This window comes from Pipistrellus hanaki (genome assembly GCF_964339955.1).
Source record: "Pipistrellus hanaki genome assembly, chromosome: 2".
Taxonomy (NCBI): domain Eukaryota; kingdom Metazoa; phylum Chordata; class Mammalia; order Chiroptera; family Vespertilionidae; genus Pipistrellus; species Pipistrellus hanaki.
The window spans coordinates 40,821,684-40,842,671 of record NC_140504.1 but is presented as its reverse complement, the minus strand read 5'-3'; the positions used below and the strand labels follow the sequence as shown (position 1 = coordinate 40,842,671).

The 20,988-nt window shown below is 41.9% G+C and overlaps 1 protein-coding gene across 2 annotated transcripts in view; it reads left to right on the top strand.

The window, feature by feature from the left end:
* The window catches only part of LOC311616480 (uncharacterized protein), a 360,599-nt gene that overhangs the window by 92,388 nt on the left and 247,223 nt on the right, over positions 1–20,988 (top strand). The window lies entirely within an intron of this gene.

Genomic DNA, 20,988 nt, shown 5'->3' with positions numbered 1-20,988 from the left:
CCTCCCCAGGGCACAGATTTCGTGCACTGGGCCTCTAGTTTATATCATAAAGAATAATTTGATTTGCAAAGATTTGATCAATTAGTTGACAAAGATTTATTGGGTGTGTAGTATGTTGCAAGCACAGTACTAGGTCTTAGTTACAGTGAGGTAAATAAGTCAGTCTCTGCTCTCAAGCTCCTTACATTTTGATGAGGAAGAAAGATAATTAACTCATACTTTAATACTTGCAGTCATAGACATAAACATATAAATATAAACACAGATATAGCTATTGATATAGATATAAACATATAGACATAGGCATAGACATAGATATAGATATAAACATACAGATAGACATAGTCATATGTCATAGTCATAGATATAGGTATTGATTTAGGCATAGGCATAGGTATAGATATATACATAAATATAGACAGATATTTTCCCCTTTGTGGTATATGCTATGAAGAAGATAAACTAGGATAATCAGGTAAAGAATAACTGGCATGAAGATGCTTCAGCTAGAATAATAACCTTTGAGGAGGCGACATATGAGCCAAGATTTAAACAATGGAGAATGAGCTATGGGAAGATCTGGGGAGAGAGCAAATCAACAAGAACTACAAGTGCAAAGATGCTATGGCAGGGCCAAGCATGTGCAAGGAAAAGAAAGCAAGCCAGTGTGACCAGACATTGTGAAAGAGGCAGGGAATAAAGGGAGGCATGATGGGAGAGGGGGCTTTATAGGCCACATAATCTCTGCTTGGGGCTCCTTAACTCTGCCCTTGTGATGGCAAAGCAGCCATAGATGGTTTACATATGAATAGGTGTGGGTGTGTCCAATTAAATTTCTCTTCATAAAAACAGATGGAAAGTGAAGGGGGGCCTTATCTGGCCCATGGGCAGCAGTATTTCAGCTCTTGACTTATGTTCTTAAAGGCCCAGATGTAGAGCCTAGACTTACAAAGTGTGGATCTAAAGCAGGGAAGTGATAGGAACTGGTTTACAGTTTCAAAGTCTTGCTCTGTTCTCTGGAACATGGACTGTGGAGGCAAGAGTGGAAACAGAGACCTGGGAAGGAGGTTGTAGAAACAATTCAGGGAGAAATGATGGTTGTACAAAAGCAGCAGCAGAGGTGTTGAGAAGGGACCAGATTCTGATTACAGATTGGATTAGAATCAACAAAATTACCAGTGAATTGAATGTGGTGGACATAGGGAACAAAGGAATCAAGAATAATTTCTGGGTTTTGGCTTTAGCAATTGGGTAATGATGCTACATATACTGAGGTGGAGATATAGGAGCGATATGTATTTTGAAAGGAAAAGTTTTGTCTTGACCCAGTGAAGTTTGAGATGCCTATCAGAAACGCAGATAAGTTATCAAGCTGACAGTAGTGTTTGCTCATCTGGAACTTACAGAGAGATCCAGTGAAGGGGAGCAGAACAGACCTCCCCAAAATGTGCCACTTTGGTACATGGATTATTTTGAGCTGAAGGCAATCAAGACCCAGCAGACTTAAGGAAAGAACATTTACCTCTTCCTTAACTGCCTAAAATAATTTGGATAAGGTTCCTGGTCCAGACAGACAGCTATTGCCAGAGATAACTTCTTTGTTTTGTTTTGTTAATCCCCAGCTGAGAATATTTTTCCATTGATTTTTAGAGAGAATGGAAGGGAGTGGAAGGGAGGGAGAGAGAGAGAGAGAGAGAGAGAGAGAGAGAGAGAGAGAGAGAGAGAAAGAGAGAGAGAGAGGTAAGAGAGACACATGAATTGGGTGCCAAGGATCAAATGTGGAACCCACGTATGTGCCCTTAACCGTGACACTTCCGTGCTGGGGTCAACACTCTAACCATGAGCCACAATGGACAGGGCTACCAGGGATGACTTTTTATCTGAAAGACTTAACTGTTTTACAGGGCAAATATCTCATTACCAAACATCTGCTCTGCTTATCTTCCTATGAATTGTCCTCCCCTTTGAAGCCCCAGGCCCCTGTCCCATTCCTTAACTCTGGATGGCATATGAGCCTCTATTGCCTGACTGCTCTTGGGCCTCATATTTTTATGGAGCTCCCATACATACAAAATTAAATTTGTTTTTCTCCTATTAATGTTTTATGTCAGTTTAATTATTACACCAGCCAAAAATCTTAGAAGAGTAGAAAAATATTTTTCCACCTTGACATCAACTATGTCAAGAGAAATTTGTGAGTCATCAGGATGCAGGGGATTGGTCCATCTGTTACAGAAGACCAAAGAAAGCCAAGGACACTTCAAAGAAGAGGAGGGACACTGTTTAATACACCGGCAGACTCAGGGAACAGCCTTCCAAACCTGAGTGAAGAAACATGCATGGGGCTTTCCTTTATATCTCCCTGTGGTCTTTGTCCTGCAAATATGGATTATGCTTCTGGTCCTTTTCGTGGGCCTTGCAAGAAGGCCCCCAGTGTCGGGGGTCTCCAGGCCATATTTGATGGTCTGGCCTGGAGCAAGTGTTAATAACCCTCCCTCTGGGGCAGTGCACTGTTCACAGTAGCAGGTTCTGCAAGACCAGTATCTGGGAAGTAGATAGTGACTTAATTATAGGTTATCAAAAATGTACACTGAACTTGCTTGCATGGATTCAGATCACTATCCCCCAAATATCAGGGTTATAATGGAATTAGCCCTTTTTAGCCTTCTCACCTCCAGATCATCTAGGAAGAGAGAATTTAAGACAGGAGGACCTTGAGGTAGAACCCTGGGTCCCCACAATGGTTCTCAATCTTTCTAATGCCTCGATCATTTAATACAGTTCCTCATGTTGTGGTGACGCCCAACCATAAAATTATTTTCGTTGCTACTTCCTAACTGTAATTTTGCTACTGTTATGAATCATAATGTAAATATCTGTGTTTTCTGGTGGTCTTAGGTGACGCTGGTAGCTGTTCACGACCCACAAGTTGAGAACTGCTGCTGTAGAGCCTAAGACCCATCAGAACCCATTTTCTAGAGTCTTCAAGGTCTGGGAGAGGCCAAGATCAGCAGAGGACACTGAGAAGGCACAGCCAGTGATCTGGGAGGTAAGTCAGGTGAGTGTGGCCATCAAGGAATCACCACTGTTTCCAGAAGGAGGATATGGATGACTGCACCCAATGCTGCGGGGATGGGTGTCAGGTGGGGAGCTGGATTAAGAGGAGGTTTCTCTGGAGGATTCACTAGAAAGTTTATAACTGTTGAGCTATCCAGAATGTTTAAAACACGATTCAATCTACAAAAATACAAAAATTCAATGCATCCACAGCTTCTTGGTAACAAATATTAACGAAAAAACCATTGAAACCTGTAAAAAAATTTTGTGAGTTTATTTGAGACAAACTGTCGACATATGCAGGAAAGCAGAACCTCAATGAGTTGAGATAATGCTCCAAAGAATGGCAGGTTACATTTCTATATTTATACATTGCAATGCAATCAAAGGAGGGACATAGGTGGGTTACATGAAATTCATCGGTAATGGAGTAAGGAAGCGGGAGAAAGCAAAGTGGTGGGAAACCCCTGGGATTGGATAAAAAGTGAAATGATGGACTGTACTCAGGTGAGTACAGGAACAATTAACATGATAACGAAGGAATTTGAGGCTTCTGTCCTGGCGCCCAGCACAGTTGGTTGTGCCTTTAGGGGCTTCAGAAAAAGGGAAGTTACAAGTTACCCAGACATCTCATAGATATGTTATCTTAGAGGCAAAAAGGCAAATGGGCTCAGTAAAGAAGATCTAAATTGATCTTTGTCTGGGAAAATATCGGCCTAGGACATGACTACCCACTATAACCTGTTTGTAGTTAAAATATTTAATTTTCAAACCATCTTTTGTGGTTATTTTAGGTCTCTGAGTTTGCAAGACAGCCACGCAGGCCTCCTCTGAACTTGTCAGGTTAGCATGTGGCTCTTTTCTTTCACACAAATCAACTGAACATACATTGAGTTACAACCATGAGTCACTTCTTTGCTAAGAAATCATTGGAACATAATTGTACAGCGTTTTAAATCAAGCAGCATACACTAAGAAGGAGGAAGGCCAGACAATAATTTTACTTGCTTCCAGAAGTAGAGGTAGGGGAAAAACAAAAACAAACAAACAAAAAAACACACACACCAGGTTTTGATGATCTATGCTAATTAGAAATAGAGTAATGATGATAGAGCCCATCAGTAATTCACAAAATGCACCAGTGATTTCTTTTCAGGCCATGGTTTTGCTCTCTCCCACCTTTAGAGTTTACATTAGCCTAACACTTTTAGGAAGGGACAGTACTTAGGAAAGAAGATGACCTCAGGACACAGGGAAAGGAATAAAAAGCAGGGGGCTTCTAGAGGCTGGTGGGAGCTGAAGTCTCCCATGTCCCTACAGGGCTGGAGGGGCACCCACGGGCAAGCACCTGGCCCTGCTGAGGTTGCTATTCACATTTCCTGGTTTGCATTTAAAAGACTTCTCTTTCTGACCCAATTTGGCCATTGGCCCGGGCTTCCCTGTCTCTTGCCACGTCTCAGCTTTCCTTTCTCATATCAATGCCCTCCCTTCCCTGGCTGATTCTCTCCTTCCTGCCTTGTGAAGAACAGTGAGGTCTTCCAGGCCCCTAGGAGCCTGGTGAAGGGAGCACTGTACCTGCTGGTATATAAAAAGTTATAGAGAGTTCCCCAGCTTTCTCTTCAAACCAGTGAGCCCTGCAAGCCCCCACAGGGATCAATGAGCTAAAAATAGCTGAGGCTTGTAAATGAGCTGGAATCCTTTCTGCCTGCCTTCTGAGTCCTTCACAGTCCTGGGGACACAGGGGAGCCGCACAACTCAAGTGCTGTTTGTTTTTCCTGCCAGGCCTGGTGGAGGCCAGGGCTGCCACCCCCTGCTGCTTGTGGATTAATGATGGCATTTCCACTCTCTAGCTTCCTGGTCTCCTGTGAAGGTACAACTTGTTCTGCCCTGGGACACCCGCCACTTGGCCTTCCTCCTGGAGGAAGTGGATTTTGAGCTGCATTTGAAAAGAAATGTAATGCCACACGCATGTGCTCTAAATCAGCCATCTCCTGGGTTGTCAGGATAAGTCCCACTCCCCACAGCTCCTGCTCTTCTCCCTCAGGACTCTCCTTGCCTAACATGGGTGCTCCCAAAACAGGCTATCCACCATTCATATGTTCTTTAATATTTGTTGAATGCCTGCTAGGTGCTATATACTATGTAAAATACTGCTGGATACTCTATGCTAGATGCTCTGAATTCACAGAAGAATAAATGGGGATTCTGTGTAATTTCTCATTTGCCCTGGGAGATACAGAGCAAGGGAAGGATGTTCCTAGGGTCTTTTGAAATGGGCCAGGAGCAGGCAAGGTCAAGAGCACACTGAGCAGGAGGCATCCTAGACTGCCAGGGGCTAGGGTTGGTAGGGTACTTTCCTTGGGGTTCTTGTCTGCTTGGGTCTTATGCTATATTTTGGCAACTAGTCAGCACTCAACAAATGGTAAGAGAGGGGTTAAGAGTGTGGTTTTTGGGAATCAGACAGATGGGTTCATATTCAGCCATATGCCACTTCCAGGTGACGCCTAACCTGTAGAGGCATATGTTTCCTTGTCTGTACAACAGGGTTAATGATAGAATTATCCTCATAGTGTGGTTGTGAGGATTGAATGAGACAATATGTCTGAATCAGTTGTCTTCCTACCTGTGATACAATGAATAAACAATAAATAGTATTGTTTTAAAATATGGTGTATTTATAGAAAAGTTGAAGCACAGTAAGGTCATCAGACTAGGAGATGATGGCCACTGAAAAGATAGTTTGTTATAGTTTCCAAGAGGATGGGTGTGCTTTGCCAGAGGGGCCACACGGGGAAGTGCCAAGTGGGTCAGGAGACAGAGAGAGTGAGGATGAAACGTGAGCAAGTAAAGGTACTGTGGGCTCCATGGGAAGAAACAGGTAAGGCAGGTTTAGGGTTGGCTATGACCAGGCTGGCAGGGGGGTTAGTGAGGGAGGACCAAACAACTGAACAACAAGCTGTGTGGGGTGGGTAGACTGGTGGGAGGAGTGTGAGGGGTGACAAGGCCAGCAGCAGGGGGGCGGGGGGGCAGTTTTGGGGGAACCAGACCAGCAGGGGAGAACAGTTAGGGACAATGAGACTGGCAGAGAAGATAGTTAGGGGTGACTGGGTTGGCAGGAGAGGGCAGTTGAGAGGTACCAGGCCTGCAGGGGAGGACAGTTGGGAGAACCAGGCTAGCAGGGAGTTAGGGGTGATCAGGCCAGCAGGAGAGAGCAGTTAGGGGCAATGAGGTTGGCAGGGGAGCAGTTAGGCATTAATCAGGCTGGCAAGGGAGTGGTTAGGAGGTGATCAGGCTAGCAGGCAGAACAGTTAGGGGCAATCAGGAAGGCAGGCAGGTGAGCAGTTAGGATCCAGTAGTCCTCCTGGGTTCAGGTCTAAACAGGCAGTTGGACATCCCTCAAGTGGTCCCAGAGTGGAGACGGTGCAGGCTGGGCTGAGGGACACACAACCCATGCACGAATTTTGTGCCCTGGGCCTCTAGTATTATATGAAAATTAGGACAGATCCTGAACGCCCCCAAAAAAGTAAACCACAGAGCGAAAGGGCAGGAATCATAAGGACCAAGAGCAGGGATGGCCTGTAGCTAATGGAGGAGCGGGGAAGGGGCGGTGAGGCCTGGAAAGAGGAAAAGAATTCTAGCAGGGGTGGGAGAGGTGGAGGTGAGGGGAACACCACTCACTAGGAGGTCATAGAGGACGACTGTGGAGACAAGTTCTGGTAGAGGAAAAGATGGGTCAGCAAGGTTGCACCTGGGGGAGGAACCCCAGGGCCTGGGAGAAGTGTGGGGCTCAGGGAGGGGAAGCAGTGGGACATCAAGGCCAGAGGGAGCCCAGGGACAGAGCTGAGATTCCAGCAGGCTTTGCAGGGAGAGGATGAACTGTAGTATAGGCTGGATACTGCGAGGGAGGTTGGGTTAAGAAAAGAGACTGAGTGGAATTACTGGGTCGAATGGGAATTCCATTTTTAATTTTTTGAGGAATCTCCATACTGTTTTCCACAGTGGCTGCACTGCATTCCCACCAGCAGTGCATGAGGGTTCCTTTTTCTCCACATCCTCACCAGCACTTGTCATTTGTTGATTTGTTGATGATAGTCATTCTGACAGGTGTGAGATGGTACCTCATTGTTATTTTGATTTGCATCTCTCAGATGATTAGTGGTTTTGAGCATGTTTTCATGTCTCTTGGCCTTCTGTATGTCCTCTTTCAAAAAGTATCTATTTAGGTCCTTTGCCCATTTTTTAAATTAGATTGTTTATCTTTTTTTGTTGCTGTTAAGTTCTATAAGTTCCCTGCAAATTTTGGAGATTAAACCATTATCTGAGATAGCATTGGCAAATATGTTCTCCCACGCAGAGGGCTTTCTTGTTATTTTGTTGATGGTTTCTTTTGCTGTGCAAAAGCTTTTTATTTTGATATAGTCCCATTTGTTTATTTTCTCCTTAGTTTCCATTGCCTTAGGAGCTGTATGGGCAAAAATATTGCTGTGACACATGTCTCATATTTTGCTGCCTATGGATTCTTCTAAGATTTTTATGGTTTCCCATCTTGCATGTAAGTCCTTTAACCATTTTGTGTTTATTTTTGTGTACGGTGTAAGTTGGTGATGTAGTTTTATTTTTTTGCACGTATCTGACCAATTTCCCCAGCACCATTTATTGAAATGACTGTCTTGATTCCATTGTATGCTCTTGCTTCTTTTGTCAAATATTAATGGAGCATAATGGCTTGCAATGATTCAGAAAGGATATATGCACTCCTATGTTCATAGCAGCACAATTTATAATAGCTAAGATTTGAAAAAAGCCTAAGTGCACATCAGCAGATGAGTGGATTAAAGAAATGTGGTACATCTACATAATGGAATACTCTGCTGCTATAAAAAAAGAAGGAACTTCTACCATTTGCAACAGCCTGGATGGACCTGGAGAGCATTATACTAAGCAAAATAAGCCAGTCAGAGAAAAATAAATATCACATGATCTCACTCATATGTGGGATATAATGAACAACATAAACAGATGAACAAAAATAGATTCAGAGACAAAGAAATACTAAACAGACCACCAAACCTCAGAGGGAAGGCAGGGGAAGGAGAGGTGTAAGAGATCATTCAATGAACTTGCATGCATATTAGCATAACCAATGGACATGGACACTGAGGTGGTGGGGGCTTGTCTTGAGGGGTACGAGTGGTGGGGGAGTCGATGGAGGGGGGGAGGAGACATACTGTGGTATTTGGAAAAAAGAAAAGAGATTGAGGAGAGAGGATGCAGTGATGAGATAGCTCAAGAGTGGCCACAGCAAGGTGATGTGGACAGAGGAAATGTTGGGGAGCAGGTAGAATGTGTTAACCCCGCTACAAAGGTTACCTTCCTCGGCCTGGATGGCAGCAAGGCAATGCAGCCAGCAGCCAGGGGGAGGGATGATGTGTTAGTGGCTGCATTTCACCCGAAGGGAAATAGAGCATTAGCACACCCAATGGAAACATCTTTGTCTCCAGAAGGAGGCTGCTGGAATCAGCAAGAGCAAGGAGGCAAATGCCAGCCTGTCCACTCCCAACACCCCTGATGGGGACCCGGGGAGAACTTTCTCTGTTTGGCCTTAGTAAATTGAGGTCCATGAGGGCAGGAGCCTGTCTTGTTTCCTGCCATAACCCTGTGCCAGAGCTGTGCCTAGCACATAGTAGGAGCTCAGAAAGCATTTGAGAAGGAATGAATGGGAGAGCACTTGGGTGAAAGGCAGCCATTACCCACTGAGTCAGACTTGGCCTAAACCTTTGGGCTGTGACAAGGTGCATGACCTGCTGCCAAGCTCACAAGATCCTTTGGACCCTCCCATCTGCGGGGAGAGAAGCCCCACCCGGGCAGAACACAGACTCCAATCAGTTGCCACAGCCACACTTCACCTTGGGACGTGCACACCCGTCTTCTGACTCTTAACTATCAATCTTGGTTTGTTCTCAGTATTTTGGCAAAACTAGGCTTCTGAGTCTGCCAGCATGATACCAGGCTCTGGACCATGGACATTATGAAATAATAGTAATAAAGTAGCTAAAATGATTGAGTGCTTATTTTATACCAGGCTTAACATATATTAGCTTATTTAGTCCTGGCCTCATGCAAGGTGTGTCCAGTGGTTACTCCCTCGGCTGAATTCTTGCCCAAGTCACACATCCTAACTGGCAGCACTTGAACGCTGGCAGTAAGACACAGATTGGTACATGGTCAGCATCATCACCTGTCTTTCACCATCTATACTGAATCTCTCCCCCCCCCCCCCCCCAAACACACTCTCTGTAGTCTGTCTCCCTCCTCGCTAAAAGAAAACAGCAACAAAAAAACACCACAGACTTCTGCAAGGTAGTGAAGGAAAATCGACGGGAGACAGGATTTAGATTTGACCTTTCTCTCTGCAATTCTATGACTGTATGTCTTTGAGCAGGTCACCCAGCTTCTTGGAATCTCAGTTTATTCAATTGTAAAATAGTTGTAGCAACTTTTGCTCAATGAATGGATGAACCTTCCACCTTACCCGCTCTGCAGCTGTTAATGTCGAATAGATAGTGTAGATGACAACACTTTACAAAGTACAAAGCTCTGACTGGACTCTCACGGATATAATTACAGAGCCTTCAACTGTGCTTTGGGTTGTTGTGGTTCTAAGGGAACAGCACTGCCTCCTTTAGTGGCTCTCTGAGACCTGACGTAGGGTCTGTCTTTCAGAGAAGTACCCAGGGTAGAGACCCCGTTTCAGCAAGGACTCCATGAGGGATCTGTGCCAGGCTGCCTTACAGAGGCAGGGCTTTGGGATGTCAGGAACAAGGAGGCAAAAAAAGAAGGAGTCGGCCACCCTCCACCTGAAACAAGGGTGGAGAAATGGAAAGGCTCTTGGAGAAGGGGATTCCCTGAGTGTTTTTTGAGTCGTTGACCTAGCCTGTGCAGGGCCTCTCCCTGGCCTAACCTTAGCTTCAGGTAAACTCACTTCCCTGTGGTAGGGCTGCTTCTGCTAGTGACAATAGGTCATCCTGACCCTGACCTGCTACAGTTACTGGTCAAATAAGAGACCTGGCTGCTGCTTCCCAAACTCTCCAGAACTGTCACTAGGTTTCCTGAAATGCGAGGCTCAGGGATGGATCTCAGAGCCTGGCACCTTCTCCCAAGCTGGAGGCCTGTCCACCTCCATGGCCTGGCTGCCTTTGAGTCCCTAGTCTTCTTTACACACCCCTGGAGCCAGGGGAGTCTTGGTTCTTCTCTTCAGGGAGATGGACTCCTCATGAGAGTGGACGTTGCCCCAGAGTGACACACTATATGTTTGGGCAGGAATTTCAGGCTTCTTAGAAGCTTAACTTCAGCTCTTGACCTCTCTGAAAGTTTTCCTTTTTCTACTTAAAGGAAAAAAAAGAAAAATCTATCGCCAGGCTATTTTAGGTGAACTCACTAAAAAAAAAAAGAAAGAAAAAAAAAAGAAAAGAAAGAAAACCAATGTTGAGACGTCACAGCTATTTTTAGCTGGATCTCTCTCCCTCCAGGACTCAGGCTCTATTTGGGAACCTGGTGCCTTGGTGGGCAGCCAACCTTGTGCTTTTCAACAGAGTAATCCCCTGGCATATGGCAAAGCCGCCTGGTCCTTCTCACTGTTTTTATGGAGAGGAATTCATTGGTGACAGCCTAACCTTTGTTTTGGCTCCTTGCTCACAGGCCCTGGCCTCCGGTAGCTCATCACCTTTTATTTTTTTGGTTTGTTTTTGTTTTTTAAATTTATCTTTATTGTTGAAAGTATTATAGATGTCCCCTTTGTTTTATTTCCATTGACCCCCTCCACCCTGCACCGGCTCCTCTCAGGTCTTCACCACTCTATTGTCTGTGTCCATGGGCTATGCATATCCTATATAATAAAAGCCTAATATGTTAAGTGTCCAGTTGACTGGTCGCCATTCAACCAATAAAAGCATAATATGCTAATGATATGCTAAGGCAGCTCAATGGCTCGCTATGATATGCACTGACCACCAGAGGGCAGACACTCTGATCAATAAGTTAGCTTGCTACTGGGGTCTGGCCAGTGGGACTGAATGAGATGGGCTGGACACACCCTGGAGCCCTCCCACGATCCCTCCCAGGCTGGCCAATCTCCTGTTTCTCTCCCTAGCCCTGATCATGCACTGGTGGGGTCCCTCAGCCTGGCCTGTGCCCTCTTGCTATCCAGAATCCCTAGGGGAATGTTGGAGAGCTGGTTTGGGCCCAATCTCCCAGGCCAGGCCGAGGGAACCCCCTGGTACATGAATTCGTGCACTTGGCCTCTAGTATGCATATAAGTTCCCAGGTTAATTGTTCCCTATCCACCCTCCCACCCCTGCCTTCCTCCTGAAATTTGTCAGTCTGTTCTATGCTTCCATATCTCTGGATGTATTTTGTTCATCCATTTATTTTACTCATTAAATTCCACATATGAGTGAAATCATGTAATATTTATCTTTCTTGACTGGCTTATTTTGCTTAGCATAATACTCTCCAGGTCCCTCCATGATGTTTCAAATGGTAAGAGTTCCTTCTTTTCTACAGCCATGTAGTATTTCATTGTGTAAATGTACCATAACTTTTTTATCCACTCATCTGCTGATGGACACTTGGGCTGTTTCCAAATCTTAGCTATTGTAAATTGCTCGGCATCTTTTCTACTTCGCAAAGCACTTTGCAGTTGGGACCACTGTTCTGCTTCTTCAGGCTTCAGACACATCAGAGCAGAGAAACGTTTAGCAAATGTATCAGTCTGTATCCAGGTCACATGCTGTTATAAAGAATTGTTCATTCCCTGTTAGCCTAAGAGCCCTTGTTAAAGTCATGTGCAAATGTCACCTGATCTGGGATCCTGACTCCCAAATTAAAACCCAGAGAGTCACATGTACTTTTTTTGTGTTGAATTTGTGGGGTGACATCCAATTTAATAAAAGGCTAATATGCCTCAGAGGGAAAGTAGGGGAGGGTGGGAGTAAAGGGCAGAAATCAACCAAAGGACTTGTGTGCATGCATATGGGCCTACCAGTGGCCATGGACAAGGGGGTGGGGATATATTTGGGGAGGGGTTTGGAATGGGAATGGGGGGATGAGGACAATTATGTGATACCATAATCAATAATTTTTTTTTTTAAAAAAAGGCTAATATGCAAATAGACAAAAGAGCAGAATAACTGAACAACCCAACAACCAGTCGCTATGACGTGCGTTGACCACTAGGGGGTGCATGTGGAACATGGCAGGCGAGGGCAGCAGGTGGCAGAGCATAGAACATGGCAGGCATTGGTTCCAGAGGGATGGTGGAGCAGGTGAGCGGGGACACCAGACCAAGGTGGGGTGCTGGTCACTGTCATCAGGGTGAGTCTCTGGTGGTTACTGAAAATTCTTCACTCCCATGCACTGTAGTGCCACCCAGTGCTCAAACCTGCTGCTGGCACTCAGGGCTTCTCCTGAGGGGTGATCAGGGCTGGCAGCCACCTCTTGCACCCACTGTCGGCGATGGTCCCACTCGCACCCACTGCTGGCACCAGAGCCACCACTCACACCGATTGCTGGTGCCAGCCTGCTTGCACCTGCAGCCAGTGCCAGAGCTGCTGCTCTCAATCACTCTCTGCTGCGAGCAGGGCTGGTACCAGCAGTAGGTGCAAGTGGCAGCTGCCGGCCTCAATTCCACTGAGGGCTTTTTCACCTCCCCCTACTCCTGAGGGGCAATCAGGGCAGCAGCTGCCATTTGCACCCACTGATGGTGCAGGAGCCGGCCCTGCTAGTGTCTGCTGCTGGTGCTGGCCCTAATCACTCTTGTTGTCAGCAGATGCGGTTTTACAGCTTATATTTAAGTCTTTAATCCGTTTTAGTTTATTCCTGTGTATGGCATAAGAAGGTGGTCTGGTTTAATTTTTTGCATGTATCTAATTTTCATAACATCATTAATTGAATAGACTGTCTTTACTCCATTGTATGTGCTTGTCTCATTTGTTGAATATACTATGGCCTTGTAGTATAGTGTGTTATCAGGTAGGGTGATTCTTCCAACTTTGATCTTTCTCAAGTTCACTGTTGCTATTCTGGATATTTGTGGTTCCATGTAAATTTTTGGAATTTTTTTTTAGTTCTATAAAATACGCATTTTATTATTATTATTTTTTTATATTTTTATTAATATATTTTATTGATTTTTTACAGAGAGGAAAGGAAAGAAATAGTCAGAAACATTGATGAGAGAGAAACATCAATCAACTGACTCCTGCACACCCCCTACTGGGGATGTGCCTACAACCAAGGTACATGCCCTTGACTGGGATCGAACATGGGACCTTTCAGTCCGAAGGCTGATGCTCTATCCACTGAGCCAAACCAGTCTCAGCACCATTGATATCTTGATAGGAATTTCATTGAATCTATAGATTGCTTTGTGTAAAATGGTCATTTTAATTATGTTAATTTTTTTGAATCCATGAACATGATATATGCTTCCAATTGTTTATATCTTCTTCAGTTTCTTTCTTTGGTGTCTAATTTTCCAAGTATAGGTCTTTTACATCCTGGTTAAATTTATTGATCTTTAGTATTTTTAAAACTCTATTTTGTTTATTTCTGCTTTGATCTTTATTATTTCATTTGTTTTACTCACTTTGGGCTTTGTTTGTTTTTCTTTTTCTAGTTCCTTTAAATGTAAAGTTAGATTGTTAAGATTTTTCTTGTTTTTTGAGGTAGACCTGTAATGCTATGCATTTATTCTTAGGACTGCTTTCACTCTTTCCCAGAGATTTGGGTTATTATGTTTTCATTTTCATTTGTTTCAAGGTATCTTTTGATTTTTTTAAAATCTCATTGTTAACCCATTCATTGTTTAGTAACATTTTATTTAGCCTCCATATCTTTGTGTGTTTTTCAGTTTTCTTTCTTGTAATTGATTTCTAGTTTCATATCATTATGGTCAGGGAAGATGCCTGATATGATTTCAATGGTCTTAAATTTATTGAGACTTGTTTTGTATCCTAACATGTGACCTACCCTAGAAATTGTCTGATTTGCACTTGAAAAGAATGTATATCCTGCTGCTTTGGGGTGAAATGCTCTGAAGATACCAACTAAATCCATCTCATCCAGTGTGTCATTTAAAGCTGCTCACATAGTACTTTAATTTTGAGATATTTCACTGGGAAAACTGAGGAGAACAAACATAAACCAATGGGACTGAAACCCAAGCCAGGCACCAGGCATAGAAATACTGAAAGCTAGGGAAAGAAGGTCCAGCATTGGCTGGGATGAGAGTCAGTGTTGGACAATTGGGAACAACCGAGGGTCCCAACAAAATGGACCAGGGGGAAACCTGTTGCCTGGTTTCTTATCACCTAGTTTCACTACCAGAAAGAGCCACCAAGGATAATGAAATTCTTGTTCCCAGTTTCTAGTTAGGAGTTGATCGAGTTAGGTATTTCTGAGAATCAGATCTCCCTCATCAGGTGTATGTGTGGGATGGTGGAGGGGGAAGGGCACAACAGATAGAGTACTCAGAAATTTGGCAAGCAGGATCAGTATTTCTTGGAATACATAGGAAGTTTATTTTTATTTTCCAAAGTGTAAATTTTTATACTTATGCTTAAGTATAAAAATACTTTATGTGAAGAGAATGAAAAGCATCCCAAACCCCATCACCCAGAATTAATCAGTTACCATTTCAGAGAATAAACATCTAGGTATATATTTAATTGCACTTAAACAGGTTCATGCAATTCTTGAGGGATGGCCTAATTTTGACAATAGATAACCCAGTTATTTACTTTTTACTAAATAAGACAGATACAGGGACCTATGCTACCAGCAAGAGGCAGGGAAAAAATTATTTTTTCTAATACTGTCTAACTGCAGTGCAGTCCTGGGAAAACCATAGGGCACTTTTCTTTGGAAAACATACTAATCCCAATACAGTCCCCTTCCCCGCACCCCCCCCACCCCCCCCCGGTCCTGTCTCAGAGGAGATCCTATTCTAGCTGGACAGGAGGTGAGAATTTTATGTATTAATAATATTCCAGTGGTGGCTAAGAATCCCTCCCTTACTCAGGCACTACACTATAAGATGGATATCATCCCAAAACTGGCCTGCAGGGGGCCAAAGGCTTTAGAGATATTGAACCTGGGCACAGTCATAATCTAAAAAACCAGTTTATCTCTTATTCAACTGGTCCAGAAACCATTGTTGGAACAGCAAATGCTTTGAATTATCAGAAGTTTTATTATTGAATATGCTACTGTTCTCCCTCTGTGATTCCACTGCTTCGTTTGAATTGTTGACTACTGGGCTGGAAGTCCTGGGGTCTGATTTTAGTTCAAGGCTGCTTTTACACGTGGACTCCTTTCTCGCATTTGCTGGCTTTTTCTGGATAAACAAATGACTTTCTTCTTTGCCTTAAAATAAGGATAGTAACTTATTATAACTTTACATTTTGTTTTGATTGAACCAGGCTCTAAGTAAATGTCATACACGGCAAATCATTGACATGATTTCTTAAGTTCCTTTTAATTTATAGATTTATTTTTCTCCCTCACCCTTTTCTTATCTTGTCTTTCCTGTCAACTTATTTTTTTTTGAAGAATCTGGTTGAGGGTCTGTAGCCTGGAATTTGCTCACTGTCTGCCTGTGATATCATTATGCTACATTTTCATCTGTTATAGTTAGTGTCCTTACTAGTGCTCAAATCAGTTTTATCTTTTGTCAGTGAGAGCTTCTTCAGTTTGGCTCCTGAGTCCTTTTGACACAACCTCAGTAGACTTTAGTCATTTTCTTTTCTCTGATGATAAGATGTTCTAGGCTTATCTTATATACAGGTATTTCCTAACACAGACCTGGAATCCATCATTCATATAAGGGGCACAGATTCCCTTTCATGTGAAACAGAATTGAAGGAGCACAATTTGTGATGCTCATACTGTCACTACCATTGACAATATGATTACTAAAAACAGTTTTAGGTGTGTGTGTGTGTGTGTGTGTGTGTGTGTGTTTATTTTTGTCTATCTGATTCCCAGTAGGAATGTACCATCAAATACTTGTGTTCTAGCTCTGTGTGATTATGCCATTCACTTGATACACATTCGTTTCATTTAGCTTTTGGGTTTTAGAATAGCTTTTTAAATTTTTATTTTATTGTATAGTTGTGTAAAATATTTACATAGTTTCAAAATCATATCTACAAAACAAGATGTGTTCAGAGAAACAGATTGTTTCTATTCCTTTGTACTGTAGATGACCTTTATTATTATGTTAATGGATTATCCATTCTTTTAAAAATATTTTTATTGATTTAAAAGAGGAAAATAGAGGGAGAGATAGAAACATCAATGATGAGAGATAATCATTGATTGGCTGATATCATTGATTCAATCCTGCATGCCCCTTGGATTGAACCTGCAACCTAGGCATGTGCCCTTGACTGGAATCAAACCTGGGATCCTTCATTTTGCAGGCTGATGTTCTTTCCCCTGATCTAAACTAGCTAGAGATGGGCCATTCATATTTTAATATAATGGTATATATACATTAGGTTGAGCCATATGACATTGTAATTTTTGTAAGATAAAAATAGTTTAATATGGGTAATTTCATTTGGTTCTACCTAATACCTTCACATTCCTCTTCTTAAATAAATCTGTGGAGTAACTGATTATTTCCCTAATGTGAAAATTCATGTGTTTCATCCAACAGTCAGCTGCATGCTTAAATGGCAAACATCATACTTTTCCCCTAAAGTTTGGGAAAAAGTCCATGTTCATTGCTATAAAAATTGGAAATAAAAAAAAAAATTATCACCACCTCCAGATAACATTATTTTATATCAAGAAAATCAAGGGAATCAACCAAAAACAAAAGAATTCTATTAAGTAGCAAGGTATAAAAATAACAACCACTTGAAAATGTAATGAAAGGGAAAAAAATTCATGTATAAATATAATAAAAATAATATAACATTTAGAAATATTTTAAATAAGAAAAATATAAGATCTTTATTTTAAAAGAGAACACCCCTAAAAGTAAAAAAAAAAAAAAAAAAAAAAAAAAAAAGAAAAAGAAAAGAAGATCTGGCAATAATTGAAAATATGTTTTAAGCTTTGAGCAGCAAGACTCAACAGTTTAAGATGTTATTCCCCAATCCCAGTACAAACATTAATAATTTGATCTTTTTCTATGTAGACAAACCAATTTTAAAGTTCCAATGAAAAATTCAAACACAGTAAGAATAGTTAGGGAATAAAAAGCAATGAGAATGAACTATTTCCATGAGATATTAAAACAAATGATAAAATGGCAATGATTAAAGTCATATGAAATTATCCCATAAACTAACAGAAAAGATGTCAAGAAATAGACCCAAATAAATATGGAAATTTAGAATATGATTAAAGTAGCCTCTTAAATTAGTTAGGAAGGTAGGAATGAATGAATAAATTGTGCTGGGACTACTTCTTTTTAGCCATTAGAAAAAAATTAAGTTGAATTCATGCTATACAATGTATACCACATAAATTCTAACTGGATCATGGATTAAATTTAAAAATTAAAGTCATTCAAATACTAGAAGAAAATCTAGGAAAATTTCTTTAGATCTTTGTAGTGATGAAGGTTTTTAAATTATAATTCAAAACCCAGATGTCATAATAGAATAATAAATGAACTATCTTTTAAAAAATTAAAAAGAAATATTTTCATGGCAAAAAAAATCACAAAGACTATTTTTTAACAGAAAAACAGAAAAATTAATTGCAACTAATATCACAAAGATATAGTTGTTCTAGACAAAGGTCTAATACTCATAGAAATCAGTTAGGAACTCAATAATTCAATAGAAAAATAAACAAAGGTTATCAACAAATACTTTACATACAAGGAACAAATAGAAGTATATTCAACTTTATTCAAACTAAGAGAAATGCACATTAAAACTACCCTGAGCTACCATTGCCCCCATAAATAGTCTGGCATTACACTCTGTAGGTAAGGCTGTGGGGGAAGAATGACACTCATTCACTGATGATAGGAATGGAAGTTGGTATGACCACTATGGGGAACAATTTGGCAGTCTCTACCAAAATTAAATATTGAAGCCAGCAATTTCACATCTATAATGCATCTGATAGTTATACTGTCACACGTAAAATAACACATGTACAATGTTATTCATGGCATTGGTGTTTATAATATAGAGAAATAACCCAAAAGTCCATAAATAGAGGATTAGCTAAATAAGTTATGATTTTAAGAGAATGATGAATTTTTCTGTTTGATATGATAAAATATTCAAGATATATTATGTATAAATATCAAGTTCACATTATAAGTAAACTCTAAAATCTTTGTGTAAAAATGGGAGTGGAGGGAAGGACAAACTCTCTATTTGTATTTTCTCAGGTATGATAAGAAAGCTCTGGAAACCCATACAAGTAATTGCTGACAACGGTTACCTGGAGCAGGATGGGAAATGTGTGGATAGAGAATAGGTGGGTGAGAGACTTTTTGCTGTATATATTTATATACTTTAAAATTTATAAGCCATGTAAATGTATTACATATTCAAAAATAAAATGGAAGAAAAAGTAAATTAAAAAGTTTTAAAAAATAGCCTGGCTGGTGTGACTCAGTGATTGAGTGTGGATCCATGAACCAGGAAGTCACAGTTTGGTTCCTGGTCTGGTTACAAGGCCTGGTTGGGAACTCAATCCCCAGTAGGGGGTGTTCAGGAGGCACCCAATAGAGGATTCTTTCTCACCATTGTTATTTCTATCTCTCCCTCTCCCTCTCTTTTCCCCTCTCTCTAAAATCAATAAAAACAATTTTAAAGACATTAAAAAAAACAGGAGCCCTGGCCCAGCTGGATTCTTGTATCCGCATCATCGTTGCCAGTCTCCAGTGGCAACCTAGTGAAGAAAACATTGACCTGTGGCATGGTCAATGAATGAGCCATACTATACATAACTAACAGAAATAAAGTAAGTTTGTTAAAAAAAAAAAAATGATGCAATTAAGAATTTAGAGAGCTTGACTCAGATTTCTGCAGGGGAAAATCATAAACTCATTAATATTTACATTTTAGAGTATTGATTAAATCCTATTATTGAAACAAAGCTTATTTTTCAGAAGAAAATTGTGAAGAGGAGAATGGGAATAGTGTTGGCCCACCAATCTCACTGAACATAATCTGTGAGAATATTTTTTACTCTTTTGATATTCTTCCACATTTTGATGAGCTCCAGGTAAGCTTCTTGCCCTTTCTGCACAGCCTCAGACTCCCAAAAATCTATCTATTGGCAATCTTCCCCCAGATATTCTACAGACACCTCAGATCCACATGCTTGACCAGAAACATGTCCCTCTGTTCATCCATAACAAGCTAACTATTTAAGTGTAATTCTGATATTTATAATAAGAATCAATAAGGCAATAAGGCTCATGAAAGAATCTCACAACATGTCCACTTCTGCAGGCACACATATTTCTGGAATCATGAGGGATCCTTGAGCAAACCTTCACCGGTGCCCATGACCTCTCACTCTCAGAAACACCTCATCACCCACAAGTTATCTCCAAAAGCAGATGTCTTCTTAAGCCAGAATTCAACTGAGCATTTCAGATATTGCTGAGTCCAAGAGCGTCCTTTCCACAGTGTTCATTAGGTCATACAGGAGTGGTGCCAAAATTTAGGACAGGCACAAATGACCCCTCCTCTGCAGTACCCCTCCTCTACAATCCTTATTCAAAATGGACAACAAATGCCACATTTTGTGGGCACCCCCCTGGGTAGGAGGGTGAGATGCAGAGGCTGCTACAGCCAGCTCCTGGCTGATGTCCTTCCTTTCACCCCTCCCAGGGATCACCACCCAGAGATCAACTTTTAGGATAATGGCAATGGACCTTCCTGAGTGAATGTCACTGAGGGAAGCTCAGCTTTACCAGTGTGTAAATGCTGCACATAGCTGGGCACAGGTGACTTTGTTCATGCTCAGGAATTCTATTCAGTAGTTATCATTGCGTCCTTTCCCATGCATCCATGCCCTCTCTATCTAGAATGGGCAAAGTGAGTGCCCAAAGCAAAATGGTGTGGTTAAAAGGTGTGCATATGGGGCAGTAGGACTCTGGTGCTGGTCTGGGCTTTGCTTATTACCACTTGTGTGACACCAAGCAAGTTAACCTCCTCATTTGTAAAATGGGACGGTCATGCTTTCTTAGTAGAGACAATATGAGAATCAAACAAGGCCTGGCACAAAGTAGGTACTCAATACATGGCATTAGGCCTCCAAAGAAAGTGGAGATATGGAAGCTGACTTCAATGACTTTCATTCGGGAAGGTCCATTGCCATTATCCTAAAGTGGGTGTTCCCTGAGAGGGGCGACAGGAAGGACAGTGACCAGGAACTGGCTGCAACAGCCTCTGTGTCTAGCCCTACAAGCTTGGCTCCCTCGGGGGGGTACCCACAAAATGTGGCATTTGCTGTCCATTTTGAAGAGGGATTACAGAGTAGGGGTGTCATCAAATGAGTGCTGAAGGAGGGAGAGAGCTGCTTGATGAGTCACTGCTCTGGACCAGGAAGCACTGGGGAGAAGGGAGGGATGGGGGATTGGCACCCGCCCTTCTTGGTCCTGGTTTTCTTTCCCTCCTGCTCACACTGTTTAGGCAGTTTAATAGGGTTGCCATGGGAACAACCTGCACAGTGGAAAAGAACAGAAACCAGCAGCCTGAAGACTTGGGTTTGAATCCAGGCTCTGTTGTTTTTTTGATCCTGGCTATGCTATCTCCTGTCCACCATCCTCCCTCCGCATCCTTTGCTTCCTGAAAAATTCTGTGCCCTCCTTCTAGAGTTGCTATGAGCTCTGCAAAATATGTACATGAAAGCAATTTGTGTAATGTTCTCACCAAACACCAT